At 30.8% G+C, this 5642-nt stretch overlaps 1 long non-coding RNA gene across 1 annotated transcript; it reads right to left on the minus strand.

The window, feature by feature from the left end:
• Window positions 1-2411: 2411 nt before the first annotated feature.
• LOC128282595 (uncharacterized) lies at window positions 2412-4915 on the minus strand. The gene is made up of 3 exons (XR_008272921.1): window positions 4670-4915; window positions 3720-3761; window positions 2412-2701 (listed from the first exon to the last, which is right to left on the minus strand). It is a non-coding gene; the product is annotated as an uncharacterized LOC128282595 (long non-coding RNA).
• Window positions 4916-5642: the final 727 nt, after the last annotated feature.

Below are 5642 nucleotides of genomic sequence, written 5' to 3' on the forward strand. Positions count from 1 at the left end.
TATTGAAAACTTGAAAACTGAGGTTTGATTTTAAAATAAATAAGGAGTCGCCACCGATCCTTTTTTTAGGTGTGATCGGACACCTATTAGATTTATGTTTTTAAAAACAAAAGAAGGCTGAGTTTGGGTCCACGTCAAAATCCAGAGAAAAAGTAGGGCTCGGGAGTCGGTTACGGGCGAGGAAGGTATTAGCACCCTCGCGACGCCCAAAATTGGTATATCATAAACATGTGTTCTCTTGATTTTCAAAAATACGGGTTCAATATAAGATTTAATCGTGATTCGATTGAAAAGACAAGAAATTTTAGTTCTTGGTTTTTTAAAAGGATGTTCCGTCTTTAACACGAGCCGACAAATTCCATCCAACATAGCGATGAAATTCGATGACTTAATATTAAATCGATACATTGCCTTGATTATTGAAATTAATTAGAAAACACGAACGAGATTTTCGAAGGAATGTAAAATAAAATTGAGACGAAATAAATGGAAGAACTAGAAATATATTAAAGCAAATAACAGATATGACAATAATATTAAAATGCTAACCATGCATGCAAGATTAAATATAATTATAGTATCAAATACGAGAACACAACAATTATACATATATAAAATGACATTAAGATTATAAACGTATCAATATATAAAAATATGGTATTAAAGGCATACATAACGTATATAAAAGATATATGTAATATGATACATAAGCATATTAAGTTCACATACATAGACATAATATATATAATAATATTAAAATAAAGAAAAAGTGATACTATGTACAAATATATATGTACACATATAACTAATATTATATAACAGTAATACTAAAAATGATGATGTAATATAAAAATAAATATAATATCATAATATTAAAATAAAGTAATTAAGATCATATTATATATATATATATATACACGTACATAATATAACAAAAACACATATACATGCATATATAAGGTATAAAATGCACATAATAGCTATTAGAAATATATACATGACATGATATTAAAAAGAATTGTATAAGTATAATGGTATTTAGGAATATATACAAAAGATAATATAGAGTATGGACATGGAATGGTATATAAAAAATAACTAATAATATTGAAATGAAATAATGGAAACTACTAGATATACATACACACATATATAAGGAAATATATAGTAGTATTAATAACAATAATAAGGACTATACATATATGAAATAGCATGAGAAATATATGTATAAATTAGTATATAAAACTAACTAATTGTGTATAAACACATATATGATATATTAAAAAGAGTATGCACACGATATGTAAAAGAAAATATATGCATGAAAATATATACATGAAATATTATAAAATATATAACTACGATACTAAAGTATATACACAATTAATGTATAAAAAATATGTTGCTAATAATATCAAAATATATACATGAGAATATATATATAAAATATTAGAAAATATATGTACATAATATACATGTGAAAAATATACACATAATATAGTATTTGAACATAATAATAATACAACATTAAAAAATATATGATATATATAAAGTATAGTATTAAAAGACACATGTATATAATATATGAAGAATATATATATATATACACGTATAATACTAAAATATTTAGGTGATGTGTACATGTTAGAATAAAAAACCTTAGTAATAATATTACATAAGTATATACAAATATATTAAGTATGTATACGTATTATAAATATATAAATATATAATAAAACATAAACTAATATTAATAATAATAATGATAATAATGATAATATTGAAATATAAAAAGCAAACATAACATTAATAAAATATTAAAATAAAGTAAGTAAAAATATTAAATATAAATATATATATATATATACATACATAATAAGAGTATATACTAATACGTAATAATAATAATAATAATAATAATAATAATAATAATAATAATAATAATAATAATAATAATAATAATAATAATAATAATAATAATAATAATAATAGAGATGGCAATAAATAATAGTAAATATAATAATAGAAAATATCAAAATTAATTAATTTAATAGTAAAGGAATGAAAATAAACTAAAAATGTAGCACCCCAAACCCGGCCCAGAAGTTATGGTCGGATCCGACATGCCACATCAAAAACGTTAAATTTTTTTTTTCCATTCTAAGTCCAGAAAATCGTACTTGATGTTCAAAGATTAATTCATTAAGGGTTAAAGTGAATGGAAGCTGTGCACCAGGTAGGAAACCGGAAAAGAGGTGGTGAGTCCATCGGACTGCTTAAGTACCAAGCTCCCTTCGGATCCAATCCTAGACATGTATACCGCCATTGCCACACTTTAACGTCATGGATATTTCTAGGAAACCGATTTGATTAAGTCATTTTTAGGAAAAGTGATTAATTTTGGAAAATACTTTTATTGCGGAAGCTTTGCTTGTTGTCGTGTTATTTTGAAATCAACTGTTGTTTTTGAAAACGCGCCCTAAAGCTATCCAATTTCAACAGTTAAAATAAATATTATCTATCTTAATAAAACATATAAAAACCATCAAAAATAAATAAGTGGCCTTATTACATTTAAAAGCCCAAAACCTCAAACGTAATTAAAAGGATGTCCAGTTCACCAAAAGAAAATCAAACTTTCAGAACGGGTGGCCACTCCGAATTCCCTCACAGCTTCAAGCCCACTATGGTTGGGGATTTCCTGCGTAGATGAAAATAAAAGGGGTGAGTTTGGGGAAACTCAGTGTGTAAGGAAAACCCATTCAAAGCCCAAGTCAGCTCAAGCCTATTGGGCCTAAGCCCATTCAGTAATAAAGGATATTGGGCGAGCCCTTTTCAGATTACAATAAACTGGGCCTTAGCCCCTTATTCAGATAACAGTATGGCCCATAGGCCCATTTCAAAATACATGCAACATCAATAACATATGCAAGCCCATTTGGGTAACAGTGATACTGGGCCAAAGCCCTTTTCAGATTACAATAAACTGGGCCTTAGCCCCTTATTCAGATAACAGTATGGCCCATAGGCCCATTTCAAAATACATGCAACATCAATAACATATGCAAACCCATTTGGGGAGACTACTCAACCCACCAACCACTACACTCCACCCGTACCAGCCATACACTCCATGTGGGGATAGCTCAACCCACCCAAATTAACACTCCACAGCTTGCAAAGATTGTCAGCTCAGTTAACGAAAATTGAGGCAAAGCCTCCAAGACGTGGACAAGCCACTTTCAGACTTCCTCCGTCAATATCCCGTCCCATGCATCGATAATAACAACATGGCATGCAATAAATAACAACAATCAAACATGCATTTAGGTCAATTTAACCCTAGGGGTATTTGGTAATTTTGCACCTAGGGGTATAACAAGAATTTTCCATACATAGGGGTATTATAGTAATTTAGTTGCTTTTAGGGTTTTTCATGCATATTCCTACTTTTCACGTACTAACGAAATCACGCATCGAGGGTTCTTACGAATTGGGCCGTTGGCCATCATTCCAATTTTGGCCCATTAAGCCCAAAAATATCGATGGCACAGAAATCATGCACTTTGTAGTCCAAATTTTGCAGCTTACCAAAAACATTAATCGATTTACCTTACGAGCATTCGCACACTCGCAAATCTACAAAATACCGGTTTTCAGCATTTCGGCTTTTCGACTTTTGCCGATCCAGACTAAGAAAGAGGGTGTTAGTTACACACCTGTTTGCGACGATATGCTGACGAGATCCACACACGAACCGCCTACAATTGGATTACTAACACGTTAATCTAACTATTCAAATACGAACTACGTATTAACCCCTTATAATATTCGGTCAACCACACCTACAGATCATAGTAAGCTTATAAGAAATCAATAAGCAACTCATTAACAAATTTTTGTCAATGTTTACCACATAATCATAATTTCACTGCAAGCTGTCTTCCTGAGCAACAGTCACTAAATCATTTATAACTGGAGCTACGAAACTCCAAATCAAGTGCCGTTAATTTTCCCTGAAAATAGACTCATATATCTTCTATCCATAAAATTTTCAGAATTTTTGGTTTAGCCAATCAATACCAGATTTTTCTCAAAGTTTCCCATGTTTCACTGTTTGACTAATCTGACCACCCTTCATTACGAATCAAATTTCTCATTGTACAGAATTCAAAATATGTTCTTGTTTATTTCATTAGAAACTAGATTCAATAAGCTTTAATCACATAATTTATTCAGCTTCTAATTCATCTCCCACAATTTATGGTGATTTTCCAAAGTCACGTTACTGCTGCTGTCCCAAGCAGATTTATTACCAAATCACTCTTTCATACACCTATCTTGCATGCATGTTATTTAAACATGTATATCACCAATCAATCATCAAATATCTATGATTTTACTTAAGTATATTCATCATTTTAAAGCACAACATGTTAGCTGATTTTTCCTTTAACATCTAAGGCACATGCATGCTCATTTGTTTGGCTCAACTTCACATATCTTCCATTTTCATCAAAAGAACATGAAACAACAACCATTTCCTTCATTTTAATTCATGACCAAATGCTCACAACACAACTAAAAATCAAAATATACTTCAAGAGTTAAGGTAGAATCAAGAAGAACTCATGAACCTCAAAATAGAAGCAAGGTACCAAGAACTTACCTTCAATTTTCCTCCTCCTAATGACCAAATACTCAAGAGCTTTCTCCTCTCTTTTCTCTTCTCTAACTTTAAGCTATGATGAACAAAGATGGACAAAACTTTGTTCTTTTCACCCCTTTTTCTTTTAATAAAACTTCATATTTCATCCATTTAATTCTTTAATACAAAAGACATGAAATTCTTATCATGAAACATTTATCTAAACCATTATCATGAAACATTTACCTAACCCATTATCATGGAATATTTACCTAATCCATTATCATGGAACATTTACCTAACCCATTATCAATTTGTATCAATTTGTACCATAAATTATGGATATCAAGTACTCATATTGTCTACAACAACATGATGGCTAGCCACTTCATGTAAAATGGGAGGTTTGTCATGCAAATCCTCCTATTTTGCACTCCTATTTATTTGGCCACTTCAATTTAGCCTATAGCATTTTCAAACATTTTCACATAAGTCCTATTTCATAATTTCACTCCCTTTTTCTTATGGAACAAAAATTAACTAAAATTACCAGGTTCTATCTTAAGCTTGGGCTTTTTAGAGGCCCACTAACATAATTAAACCTATGCCAACATTCATAGGATTCCCGAAAATTGGGGCGTTACAAAAAAGGAATAAAATTGAGTAAAAACAAAGTTTCAGGGCCGATTTGTAATAGAAATAAAAGAAAAGGATGAAATTATAACACGCGCGTAACTTGGAGGGGTCAAAAGTGCAATAAACCCGAGCCTCCAAAACGTACCGTATTGAACGGGACCAAATTAAAAACCATGCAAAAATTCAGGGCCAAATTAAAATAACAAAAAATTGATTGTAAATGCCAGAAAAGCAGAAGGACTTCGCGCATAAATAGCCCATTCAAACAAAAACACGCGAATCCTGAGGCGGGTCGGGTCGGACAGTTCGGGTCATGCTCAAAACGACGTCATTTTGGGGTTAATGAGCAGCTCCTAAA

The sequence above is a fragment of the Gossypium arboreum genome, chromosome 10 (assembly GCF_025698485.1).
Source record: "Gossypium arboreum isolate Shixiya-1 chromosome 10, ASM2569848v2, whole genome shotgun sequence".
Classification (NCBI taxonomy): Eukaryota; Viridiplantae; Streptophyta; class Magnoliopsida; order Malvales; family Malvaceae; genus Gossypium; species Gossypium arboreum.